This window comes from Loxodonta africana, chromosome 9 (genome assembly GCF_030014295.1).
Source record: "Loxodonta africana isolate mLoxAfr1 chromosome 9, mLoxAfr1.hap2, whole genome shotgun sequence".
Lineage (NCBI taxonomy): Eukaryota > Metazoa > Chordata > Mammalia > Proboscidea > Elephantidae > Loxodonta > Loxodonta africana.
This window is the reverse complement of record NC_087350.1, coordinates 61585230-61599382: the sequence shown is the minus strand read 5'-3', so window position 1 is coordinate 61599382 and position 14153 is coordinate 61585230.

The window sequence follows — 14153 nt, the reverse complement described above, 5'->3', positions numbered from 1 at the left end:
GTATGTCTGCGGCGTAGGGCTGGGCTTAATGAGAAAAGAGACTGGAAAAACAGGCACGGGCATAGACGACAAGTTACAGAGGAACGATTGTGTCCTGAGGGTAGTGGGGACCAGTGTCATGAGAATGTTTGTGTTTACAGTGAAGCACGATGGTGATGTGTGTATTTATACAGAGGAGGAGCTCAGCTAATGTGTTCTTTGGAGAAGTGGTGCCCTAAGGACTTGTCTGAGGTTGGTTTTATTCAGATAGTGTGTTGATTTGGGGATGATTTGGGAGGTTGAACCTAAATGAGGTTATGAAGCATATTGGGGGCTCTCCCAAAACCACTTCTTGGCACTGCTACTGGTAGGATTCAGAGAGAAGAAAGAGAAACTGCACCCTGGGAGACCTGTGAAAAGGCTGCTGTGGTCATCTGTGAGAGATGCTGTGACCTGTACCAGGGCAGTGGCCAGGGACATGTGTGCAGGGGGGACCCCCAACTACTTGAATGTAGCCACACCCCCAGGTTGGAAGGACAGCCTCTCTCTAGCCTGGCTACCAGTCTGGTTTTCATCCTTTCGTTCAAAAATCTGACCATCAAGACATTTGCCAACCCTGGGTCTACTCTGTGGACCCTAGGCCCAACACAACTTGAAGGACAGTGAGCTCAGCTCCCCGGCCCCTGGGGACCGCTGCTTGCAGAAGGAGAACAGGCATGCCAGGTAGGAGTTTCTCAAATGCTCTCCCTTCTCCACCCCTGGATTTTGGGAATGCATAGAGAACCACTGTGGTTTGGATGTGAGACTTGGAGCTCAGCGGCCAAATGAAGTCAGGCTGTCCGTCTGTTCTAAATTTAACTCCGTAACCACGTTTGGGCACAGTACCTTGTCTGAGGTTGTTTTCTACCCAAAATGTATAATGTCAGGGCGTGCCAGGGAGGGATGCGGGTGATGACGGCAAAGGGCCTAGGAGAAGAAAATATGGCAGCCCCTGCAGCCAATCTGATTAGCACATAAACTCCTAACTTTTCCCTCCACCCGAAAACTTCACATGGTCAACTGACTGACTACAGACCAGCTGCTTTCTTTAACCAGAATTTAACAAAATTACCATTTCAGAGTCTCTCTGCATAAGCATGATTCAATACTCCTTTCCTTAACTTCCTTTAAGGGCATAAAACTTGGAAAATATTAATAATTGCTATTTTGAGCATTCGCAATGTACAAGGCACTGGACTAAACGTTCTCTATTTGTTATCTCATTTAATCCTCACAACACTATGAACTAAGTACTGTTATGAGCTTCCTTCTACAGATGAAGAAAAATAAATCTTAGAGAGACTTGGGGTGCCCAAGGCTTCACAGCTAGTATAGACTTGAATCCAATATTATCTCAAACTGAGAAGTACTGCCTAGATTCCTAAGTGCAGGAAATTTCCTTCGTGGACTGCCTGAGCCAGACTGCCAACCTTGCAGAGGTAAAATATGGTCCCATTATAGATATGAGAAGGAAGTTCAGAGAAGATATGTTATGTGCCCCAATTCGCACAAGGAGTAAGCAGAAGAACAGCAGGTACTGGAGCCAGGATGCCTGCCTCCAAAACAGGATTCAAAATAAACAGCTGCTTTGTTGTCTGATATATATATATGTATATATATATATGTATATATATATATATACATATATATATGTGTGTATATATATATATATATATATATATATGCCGTTGAGTCAGTTCCGACTCATAGCGACCCTATGCACAACAGAACGAAACTCTGCCCGGTCCTGCGCCATCCTTATAATCGTAGTTATGCTTGAGGTCACTGTTGCAGCCACTGTGTCAGTTCACCTCATTGGGGGTCTTCCTCTTTTCTGCTGACCCTGTACTTTGCCAAGCATGATGTCCTTCTCCAGGGACTCATCCCTCCTGACAACATGTCCAAAGTATGTAAGACAGTCTTGCCATCCTTGCTTCTAAGGAGCATCCTGGTTGCACTTCTTCCAAGACAGATTTGTTTGTTCTTTTGGCAGTCCATGGTAGAGTCAATATTCTTCGCCAACACCACAATTCAAAGGCATCAACTCTTCTTCAGTCTTCCTTATTCATTGTCCAGCTTTCACGTGCATTATGATGTGATTGAAAATACCATGGCTTGGGTCAGGCTCACCTTTGTCTTCAAGGTGACATCTTTACTTTTCAACATTTTAAAGGGGTCCTTTGCAGCAGATTTGCCCAATGCAATGCGTCTTTTGATTTCTTGACTGCTGTTTCCACGGGTGTTGATTGTGGATCCAAGTAAAATGAAATCCTTGACAACTTCAATCTTTTCTCCATTTATCATGATATTGCTCACTGGTCCAGTCGTGAGGATTTTTGTTTTCTTTATGTTGAGGTGCAATCCATACTGAAAGCTGTGGTCTTTAATCTTCATTAGTAAGTGCTTCAAGTCCTTTTCGCTTTCAACAACCAAGGTTGTGTCATCTGCATAATGCAGGTTGTTAATAAGTCTTCCCCCAATCCTGATGCCCCGTTCTTCTTCGTATAGTCCAGCTTCTCAGATTATTTGCTCAGCATACAGATTGAATAGGTATGGTGAAAGGATACAACCCTGATGCACACCTTTATTGACTTTAAGCCACTTAGTATCCCCTTCTTCTCTCTAAACAACTGCCTCTTGATCTATGTAAAGGTCCCTCATAAGCACAATTAAGTGTTAAGTATACACACACACACACACACATGCATTTTGTTCTGAACTACTTTTACCAAAACCAGTTGCCATTGAGTTAATTTCAATTCATGGCAACCCCATGTATGTCAGAGTAGAACTGGGCTATATAGCCTTTTCAGTGGCTGATTTTTGGCAAGTAGATCACCAGACCTCTCTTTCAAGGCAATTCTGGGTGGACTTGAAGTGCCAACTTTTCAGTTAGCAGCCGAGAGAGTTAACTGCACCACGCGAGGACTCCAAAATGATACCATTGCTATTCTCATTATCGTATCTTCATTGCCACCATTTCATCACCACCACTACCAATATCAGAAATTGAGTAATACCACTATCACCATCAGCATCGCCAGTACAACGTGGAATATTATTTTGACTGCGACCACCGTCACTATCAAAGCCAACACTAAAACTAAACCATCATCGCCTCACCACCATAATCATCATTAGCACCAGTACCCATCACACCACTAAACCACCCAAGCTAGCCTTCGTGACTGCTTACTATGTGCCAACACAAATGCTAAGCACCTGGTATATATTAACTCATTTATTCCTCATTCTTAATACACCTATTTTATACACAAAGAGACCGAGACACAGAGAATTTAAGCAATTTGCCCAAGATCACTCAACTGGTAGTCCCAGGAAAAATATAAACATTGAATGTAAGTACTAAATAAATTTAGATGTCTGCCAATCCAACTTTCTTACTGTACAAGTGGAAAGAAAACTGAAGACAGAGATGCAGGGAAAAGCTAAATTCTTGTTCTGACTCCTGACCTAGGCCTATGTCACTGTACTATACAGACCCATTTCTCCTCTGTGCTTTTGTATTATTATTAAATTTTTCCCACTGTATAATGTATTTTAGAATCTCATACACGCATATATTAGAGCAAGTAAGAAAATGGATACAGAACCCCAGGGGGAAAAAAAAAAACTTAAAATGTAATCTTCCTTCCTCCCCAAACCCCTCAAAATAGGCTTGACAAGAAATGAATTTATCTTTATTCACTTGAATTTGCCCCATTAATACCACATGTGAATTTAATGTGCTATCTCAGAATGAACATGGAGGTAACACATAGTCTTTCAGACCACAACTCTGCAGCCAAATGAGAATTCTGAGTCTGTAACTAGGGAGAAAAAGTAAAGTCTTACAATGTGATTTACATAAATGTAGAGGCAATGAAGCAGAGAAATGAGAGACAACAGCACCGGGGGCAGGGACAGATTTGGAAAGGCCTCTTTAATATTAAAGGTGGGAAAAAGTTTGGGCTTGAGTGACACGGATCAGTTGCATAGTTGAGGGATGAAATGGTTCATAGCTTCTGAATGGTTTTCTTCCTCAGGTGAGTCACAGCCAGGTCTATGGGAGGTGGCAGCAAAGCTGCCACAAATTGAAGCAAGTCAGAATCGGGGATTCCGAGAATTGGATGGGGAGTGTGGAACGGCCACAGAAACTCTGCTTGGGTCTCAGAAAAATTCTGTTGAGCAGGTTATGAAATTCTGACTTCTTATCCCTGCTCCTGTGGGGAATTTTGGACAGTGCATAGCCCCTCTGTACCCAGCCTTTGGAATATGCCCATTCCTCTGGACAGTGGAGTCTCCATTGAGGCTAAGGTGCAGACTTATTTTTCTACTTTAGATTCACCGTTTATGCGAGTCTGTCTTGTAGCCACTACCCCATTTCCAGATTCCTGTTAGAATATTAATGGACATAGGAGGGAGTAGAAAAAGCATCAAACTTAGAGCCAGAAAGCTAGGTCTTGGTTGCAGAACCTGCAAAGAATGAAGGAAAAGAGAATCTACGTGCAAGCTTCATACTGATTTTGAGTTTTATCAATAGTTACAATTGCAATTATTAGTAACTTGATCAGTTATGCTTGCGACTCTCCAACCTGTGTTTCTTTGTCCAAATTCTTCTCCAAGCTGTGTTACTTATCTCTCATCTTGCCATATTGCCCACAAAACACTACCTCAATCTTTTGGCCTTGGTCAAATTTTGTACTGCACATTGAGTCTATCATTCAGATAGTCAACATGTACTTTTTAGATGCTACCTTGTCAGCAACACAGGAAGAGGAAAGAAAGAGGGAGAAATAAAGAGGAAAGCAGGGAGAGAAGGAGAGAGAGAGAGGAGGAAGGAAGGAGGAAAGAAGGGAATTGGGGAAAAAAAGGAAGGAGGGAAGTAAGTAAGTCATAGCTTGCTGCCCTCAATGTGATTATAGCCAAGAGAAATCAGATACCAATGAACAATTATAAATAACTCAGCATGTCCCAAACGCTGTGAAAGAGAAGCACTAAGAGGTTTTTATCTGGGGACCTAATCTGCTTTTTCCATGAAGTAACATTTAGGCTGAGAGATGAAGGATGAGTAGATTTCAGCCAGATGGAAAGAGTAAAAATTGTTTTATGTAGAGCAAAAAAGCACTGAGAAAAATCTAACAAATAGAACATTGGAGAAACTTCAACTGTCGACTATGGTTGTAGCAGGGGCAGGTGGGGGGAGTTGAGGCAGCACAGGCAGATAAGGACTAGATCTTGCAAGGCCATATAGGCCAGGTAAAAGATGCCAGACTCAAATCTAGTGCTGTAGTTGTGTTTAGAGCCTTGCACATTGTTGCTTCTTAACAAATACAAAGCTAAATGTTCCCTGTGAGGCAGTGGTTGACACACAAGGACCCACTGAAGTGTTGTACTTTGTTTTTTCCATGCACAGCTTGTTTATACATATTACAGGGAACAAGAACTTCATTCACACACCTGATTCTCAATTTTCTTATCCGTTAAATGGAATGTTATGATAATCACATGAGGAGTACCTGAACCACACACAGTCCCTAGTAGAATTTCAGTAAAAATGCTTAATCTTTGTTTCTCTTTCATGTTTTTCAATTTAGATTATCATTGATCCTGTCATGTACAAAATAAGAAAAAAAAAAATCCTAAATTGTTAGGTAAGGTATACACAGGTATACTGTCAAAATTAAATAACATTACTAATAATTATATGTGTTCTGTAGGCTCTTGTTTACCAAGTGCATTGATGTTAGGAAGCTGAGGCTCAAAGAGTTGAAATAATTCATATAGTTACCCACCTATTTCGTGGTAAGACTGGGACAAGAAGCCAGTTCTCCTCTCTGGGTCTAGATCTCTTCCCCTCTAGTCCCTCTCTATTTTCAACCCTACCTACTCCATCCTCATTGCCAATCAGTGCTTAATTGCCATTCTGCCTGAAACTCTGTATGTAAGCCAAGGATAAACACTTGGGTTTTCTGTCTTTTTTTTTGGTGCACATCTGTTTTGCCCTCTGTAACATAAGAACAGAAAAATGTCCTCCATGTACTCTCTTCTCAGATTTGCTAAGGTAGTCCTGGAAAAAAAGCAAGTGAGAGAATAAACCAGGCTATCGGTCTATTGTGAACTCCTAGGTAGCTATGGGCCCTGGTGGTGCAGTGGTTAAGAGGTTGGCTGCTAACCAAAAGGTCAGCAGTTCATATCTAACAGATGCTTCTCGGAAACCCTATGGAGCAGTTCTACTCTATCCTATAGGGTCACTATGAATCAGAATTGACTCTATAGCAACAGGTTTGTTGTTTTTGGTTTTATGCAGCTATGGTCATGGTAAGCTGGGCCATACTGACCTGGAGGAAATGTGATGGAGAATGGAAGGAAGAGAAAGTAGGGTCACAGAAATCTTAGGGGAAAATAAGTCCTATAACTTGCATGTAGAATCTTGGAATCTCAATAGTATTTTGGACTGAAATTAAACATTATCTAAAGATTCCAATCCTAAACACCTCTTTTGTAATCAAAAACTTTTTTTCTCTATTTGGTCCACAAGATCTCTTTTCCCATATGCAATTCTTCGAGTACCTCAAATACCTCACTCTTCAAATACCTCTCACATGAATTTTTTTTCCTCTTCATCCATTTGCTACAGTCATTAAGCAATGTTTCATTACCTTTCCCTTGGTCTCTCCACTTCCCTCCTTTCCCTTCTCAATCGGTTGCCATACTTTGCCTGGTGAGTTTTTTAAGTCTCAGTTCTGGTCATCAAGCAATAGTCTATGCTTCCCAATCAACTAGAGAAGAGGTTAGGAACCCTTGAGCCTGAAATTCCAGATCCTCCACAATTGTTCATGATTTCTCCTGCCAACCTTATTACCCACTGGTCTCCTTTACCTTCCCTAAACTTGAGCCAAACCATTGCCTTTGTTTCCCGGCACTGCTATTTTGACGGAATAGTCCCCTTTCCCTCAATCATCCCTATGCCTACTCCTAATCTTTGCTTGTTTATATCCTCACCTTATATGCCTTTTCTTCCATGAAGATTCCCCTAATTATCTCCAGTATCATCTGCAAACACAACCCTTCAACTTTTCAGCTGGAAATGGCCTCCAAAGTCTTTGAACCTCATCCGCTTTCTTTTCCTTGTACACAATATTGGTGTATTCCTTTATTAAAATAATAATAATAATTTGTGGCAATTTCTTGTCTTAGTTTTTATATTATGATCCCGTTAAGATATGGGATATATCTGATTCTTTATATTAATCTCAATGCCTAGCATAGTGTTTGACACACAAAAGCCCAATAAACCTTGGTGGAATTAGTTGGCTATTCTGAATCCTTTCTGTAAATTACAGTGAAGACAAAGTTTGTCAAGGGAGTCAAACATAGCTCTGATAGAAACAAGAATAATTGTCGAATAACAATAATTCATAACATAATTTAGACCCAGAAATGACAAATCCAGAGAGTGTTTTATCCCTTAATGTTTATCTTTGGAGGCCTTATATGCATTATGGTTATGAGAGTCTTGGTCTTGCTCAAAGTTGTTTTGGTTTTCTTTTTTTTTTTTCCTGGCCCTCCCCCATTCCACTCTCTTTTTACAATGTTCTTAAAAAGTTGAGAATGGTTTATCTTAGCATTTGTAAGTTTATTTGTGGATGCAATTACGAAGCTCATCATGTCAGTTTTATGAGAAGTCTGAGCCCATTGTCCTTAAAAAACGAAAATCATTAACATTGATTTGTTTTGTTACCCAATTGTTTAAATTATAATAACTCCCCATTGGGGTTTTTTAAGTACAGCTGTGTTTATGGATTAAGATCTACTGACTCAAATATTTACAATGTTCCAAAAATTACGAGAACATACAGTGTCAGGAATTTTCCATAGGCTGCTCCTTTGGGCTGGAGTGGGTTTCTGCTCAACTTGAAGAGAAAGCTTTAGGAAAATTTCGAATGGCGTCAATAGGTCTATGTGACTGGACCCCAAGACATGCACCAAATAAAATAACTCCGAAGAAGGAAAAACATTGGGTAAAATGTCCATATTAACATAAAATCCATGGCTCATTTAAAGAAGCAGACGTGAAGGGTGTGAGGCCCTAAAATGATGAAGGACGGACTCTCTTAGTTCCTAAGATTTAGCTTTTTATTGTAACTTTCCTTTCTCGATATTCCTTGAAGAGGTCTCTGCCTTGAAATAGTTGAAGTCCAACCTGCCTAGGGTGGAAACAGAGCTCCATGACCAGGGACAAAGTACTTAGCCTTTCTGGACCTTTTGTCCTCATATATGATATGACTGTGGTTGGGGGAACATAAGATAACATGATGCTCTACAAGTTTAGATAGATGTTCAGTGAATACTCATTGGCCTCCTTCTCCTTACAGACAGATTCTGTCCTTGGAAACATTGACTTAGAAGTGGTATTTTTCCCAGAAGAAGCTTGCAAAAGGGCAGGAACGATACCATCTCAGGAATATGAAAGCCTAGATTCCAGCTTGTCTTTGCAATGGCTCTGTCATAAACTTTAGTTAATCCACTTCCCCTTTCATAATCCCACTAGGTAGTTGCCTATTTCTTTTGCTAAGCTGTAGGCTTCCTGTTAGCAGGGGTCATGCCTCGTTTGACCTTGTGTGCTGTGGCACAGTGCCAGGTCAGTGATAAGATCTAAAATGAGTTTTTTGGAGAAAGGGAAAGAGGCAGGAAGAGAATGAGAAAAATGGCAGGGAAGAAAGAGGAGGAAGGATAGAAGAATAGAAAAAAAAACCTACAAATCTGAATAGTCAAACTTGTCTTACCTAATTCATAGGGTTGTTTGGATATTGAAGGGGAAAAATCACATTATGCTAAATGGAAGGATAACTTGATAAACTACTCCACTGTATTTTATAGGTTGTGAAGCACTTTTATATGCATTATCTAATTTTATTCCCCCCAAATCCCATAAACTAGATTGGACAAAGTTAATTACTCCCACTTGATGGGTTATCCAACTAATACTTAGACCACTGAAATTACTCACCCAGGGTCATACAGGTAAATTGTGGCTTGGGACCGTGGCTCCTATCCTCTAATTTCAAATGCAGCGTACTTGCTAATACACCATGCAAGTTAGACGCACTTCTGGAGTTCAGGAAAAAAAAAAAAAAGATGGATTTGAACTTAAAATAGTAAGACAGAAGAACAAACAAAAAACTCACTGCTGTTGATTCCGACTCATTCTGGTCAGCCATCGATCACTTTAACCGCTGTGCCACAGAATACAGTGAGCTGATAAGATGAACCAGTCATCAAGGTGTTAACAGTTCAGAAAGGGAAATAAGTTCATGTAAGAATTCCAAAAGTAATTGGCAGAATATAATGCTTGTCCTAAAATGCTAACCAAAACCCACAGCCATCCAGTCCATTCCGACTCAGAGTGACCCTATAGCACAGAGTAGAACTGCCCCACAGGGTTTACAAGGCTGTATGTTTATGGTAGCAGACTGCCACATCTTTCTCCCATGGAGTGGTTGGTGAGTTTGAACCACCAAACTTTCGGTTAGTAGCTGAGCGCTTAACCACTGTGCCACTGGGGCTCCTTCCTAAAACACTACACACATGAAAATAACAATTACTATTTGTGGTACTTTGATAGAGGGTAAAGAACAAGCCATTTTAAGTCTGATATGTCTGCTTTTCAGTATCAGCTAAACCATCTATCTATTCTGTGATCCCGAATTATGTGAACTGCTTGAGTCTCAATTTTTCAATCTGTAAATGAGGTTAATGAGACCTGCTTCACAGAGCAGTTATGAAGCTTAAATATAATAATCTATGGAAAGTGTAGTGCATGTTAATAATATGGTTGTTAACTAAGGGAGAGAGAGATAGTGTCTTTGGGTACCTTCTTGTACTTGTAGGGTGAATTCAGATTTTGTTCTGCCATGCTATCATTCTATGTGAGAGCTGTGCCTTGTCCTGGAGTCCTCTCCATAGCCATATAACAACAAGCATAATCCCCACCAATCCACCTAACAACAGACGTAATCCCTAAGAATGTTGCCTGGGAACATTCTGTGCCTGGCAGTAGGTAAGGGCTTAGAGGGTGGCAATGGAGGCTTGTCAAGCTCTGCTTATACCAAGTACTTCATCCTGGAGACACTCTTACCCAGTAGTCCCCGCCATGATCCTAGCCCCTGGCTCTGTCCCACTTTTGCCTCTGACTTCTTGTTGAAAGTGAAACTCAAATGCAAAGATAATTTTGTCCATTTCTCCACCGCTTCAGTCAGGCATTCATTTCCCCAAAACATCCTCACTGCTACCATGTTCCTGGCCCCATGCTGTTTGCACTTTTAATGATGAATTTAAGGCAAGGCTCATTGAGACCTCATCTTTGACAGTTGAGACCTCAAAGACAGCCTGGGTAAAGGTAAGATTGCAGATTTGACCTGATTCTGAATTTTCTGAGTCTGTATAATGAATTTAAGAAAGTCATTGTATCTCTCTCACCCTTAATTTCTTCATTTGATATTTCTCCTAAGGGTTTCCAGAAAGACAAATGGAGAAATTCACATAAAGAACCTAGCATGTAGCAGAGAGCTATCACCTATCTTTTCCTCCTTGACATAATATTTTGGAGGGAAAAGAATTGGATGTATTAAAGGAGACGATGAGGAGACTTTAGAGCTGGCTAAGTCATTTTTCTCATTGGTGGACGCACAGTTAATTCCTTTTGAATGAATGACTGAAAAAGTGAGAGTCTCAAAGGCCTTTATCATGTCTTCTACTACTTTGTATTCTTTAACACATCTGTGAAAAGAATCCACTCTCAATAAAGATGAACTGTGGAGGCTTGATAAATTCTGAAAATCAAGTAGTTACAACATTGTACATAGGCAAGGTCCACAGAAATGGCCTAGTACATTTTTTAGGCAGAATTCACATGGCACACTTAAAAAGGATAATTAAGGAAAAATTAATGAAGAGATTGTTTTTGAAGGTACAAGTAGGGTCAAAGGATCTAAGAAGAAACAGTGCAACAATACAAAGCTAGCAACAGAAGGGAGCCATTGGCACCATGCGGCCTGAAGGGCCAAGTGGAGGGAACAGTGGTACTAGCATCTAAAGCAAAGAAACTCTGCTTGTGAGAGATAGCCTCCAACAGGATTTATGGTCCCTAGTTAGAAGAAGGAAACAGCCCTGCTAACATGTTGACTGGCAGGGCTTAGAAAAGTAAAAATTCCAATCTCAATCTTCTCTTGCTCTTCAGTTTCCTGGTAGTGTCTCTCATTGGCCAAACGCAATCGAAAGTCAGTGGACAAAGCACCCCACCAATACAGCACATAGAGGTCAGCCTCTTAGTGTGGAAGTGCAAAGGAAGAATAGCCAGCAAACCCTTCACAGCTGAAGGAAAACTGATGCTTGGAGAAGAATGGTTATTTGCCCAACTACCGCTTTTACAGGGTTATTCTGTGGCAGGCACTGTCCCACAAGCTTTTACTTGCGTTAATTAATTTATTTAACGAATTCCTATAACAATCCTATGAGGTAGCATTCAAACCATCATATTAAACTGATACACTCCATATTAAGTTGTTCTTGTTCTGGTTACATAAAATACTATAAGCATTTCATCAGGGTCAACAAAATGTTGATAGTGAGGAAATATTGGAGTGTGAAGCCTCAAACCCAAAATTCCAACCATCTCCATTTACCAGAGTCTGGACCTTAGTTAAGTAGTGGGGCTGTGGTAGGCAGAATAATGGCTCCCCATAGGTGTCCCCGCCCTAATCCCTTAGCTGTGAATACATTATGTTACATGGCAAAAGAGGCTTTGCAAACATAGTTAAGGTCACTGGTTTCAAGATAGGGAAATTACCCTGCCTTATCTAGGTGGGTCCTAATAATGTGAACCCTTAAAAGTAGAGAGCTTCCTATAGCTAAAAGGAGACGATATATAGCAGAAGGAGAAGATTCTAAGAGTGACAAGGATCCAGCACACCGCTGCTGGGTCTGAGATGGAGGTAGGTACATGCAAGGACTAGCAAGAGGCCTTAGAAGCTGAAGGTGGCTCTCAGCTGACTTCCAGGAAGGAAATGGGGACTTCAGTTCTACAACTGCAAGGAACTGAATTCTGCCAACAACCTGAATGAGCTTGGAAGTGGATTTTTCATGACAACCTCCAGATAAGAGCCCAAACCAGCAACGACTTTGATTTAAGCCTTGTGAGAGCCAGAAGAGAGGCACTAGCTGAGTCCACCCAGACTTCCGACCTACATTTAAAAAAAAAAAAAAAAGCAGATACATGCAACAATGTAGGGAAAGTAATTGTGTGTTCTTTTAGTACACTAAGTTTGTGGTAATACATTATGGCAGCAATAGAAAACTAGTATCAGTGCCACCAGTTGGCATTAATTCCTACTCATGGCAACCTTGCGTGTGTCAGAGTAGAACTGTGCTCCACAGGGCTTTCAATGGTTGATTTTTTGAAAGTAGATCACCAGGCCTCTAGGTGGACTCAACCTTCAACCTTTCAATTATCAGCTGAGGGCATTAATCGTTTGCACCACCCAGGGACTCCAGAAAACTAATACAGGGGTTTATATACATAGAGGTCGAACTTCAGAACCTCTAAGCTCTATGAAAACATTCTTGTCTAACCTCCTTATTCCGCAGGTGTCCTTGTTATCTTAATCCTGTTAAAATACAGCTTGGACTCAGCAGGTAGCCAAAATTAAAAAGAAAAGATTGACAACACCAAAGTGTTGATGAGCATGCAGAGCAACTGGAACTCCCATACATTGTCCAGGGAAGCATAAAATGAAAGCACCGCTTTAGAAAAAGTTGTGGCAGTTTCTTATAAAACTAAGCATATACCTATACTATGAGCCAGCAATCATATTCTTAGGTATTGGCCCAAGAGAAATTAAAATGTCCACAAAACACCTTTGACATGAATGTTTGTAGTGACATTATTCAAAATAGCTCAAAACTGGAAATAGCCCAGGTTTACATCAACAGAAGAATAGAAAAATTAACCATGGTATATTTACACCACAGAATACATGTGAAATGTCCAGAATTGCCAAATCTATTGAGACATAAAGTAGATTAGGGGCTGGGGGTGGGGGGAGCGGGATGGGGAATGATTGCTAATGGGTATGAGGTCTCTTTTTGGGGTGATGAAAATCTTCTGGAATTAGATAGTGGTGATAGTTGTACAGCCTCATAAAAATACTAAAATCCACAAAATGGTACACACTTTTAAAAAGTGAATTTATTCAGACTTTATCATAAGGATAAGAGGAAAAGAGGCAAAAATAAAAAGAAAGAACAAGCTACAGACAAATGCAACAACATAGAAGAATCTCAAAAATTTATACAAAGTGGAAGAAGTCTTACACAGAATAGTAGCTACTATAAGACTTCATTTATATAAAAGTCTAGAAGAGGCAAAATTAAACTATGGCGGAAAAAATTCAGTACAGTGGTGTTACTAGGTGGATTGACTGAAAAGTGACATGAGGGGACTTTTGGGTAATGGTAATGTTGGATATCTTGACAGGGGTTGGATTACACAGGAATATGCATATGTCAAACAAACCTTATCAAATGGTCCACTTAGGATTTGTGCGTCCATGGTGAATTTCAACCACAGGAAAAAAGAAATACTGAGCTCTAGTTAATGATATGCATGCTAAAGTGTACAGATGTCTGCAGCTTACTTTGAAATGCATTAAAAATAAAACTGTTTTGTCAAATAAATAGAGGGATGATAGATGGAAAGATACAGGAAAAAGTTAGTAAGACGTTAAATGTAGAATCTATGAAGTGGGGATATTGGGTATTCACTGTATATTTTTATCAACTATCCTGTGCATTTGAAAGTTTTCATAGAAAAATGTTAGAAAAAAATACAGCTTAATCTCTGGTTGAATGGGGTACTCATTACCTCATAAGATAGGCCATATTATTGTCCATCAGCTCTTCATGTCAGATTGGTCTTACAGACAGGGGCTTTTGCTCTGATTCCACTCAGTGGTCCTTATTTCTTCCTCTGGGGTCACACAAAGAAGGCTGGCTCCCACTCTGCCCTTTAGAAGGCTACCTGGAGTTGTATAAGGAGCATGGGCTGTGCAAAGTTCAAGACTGGCTCTGCCCTA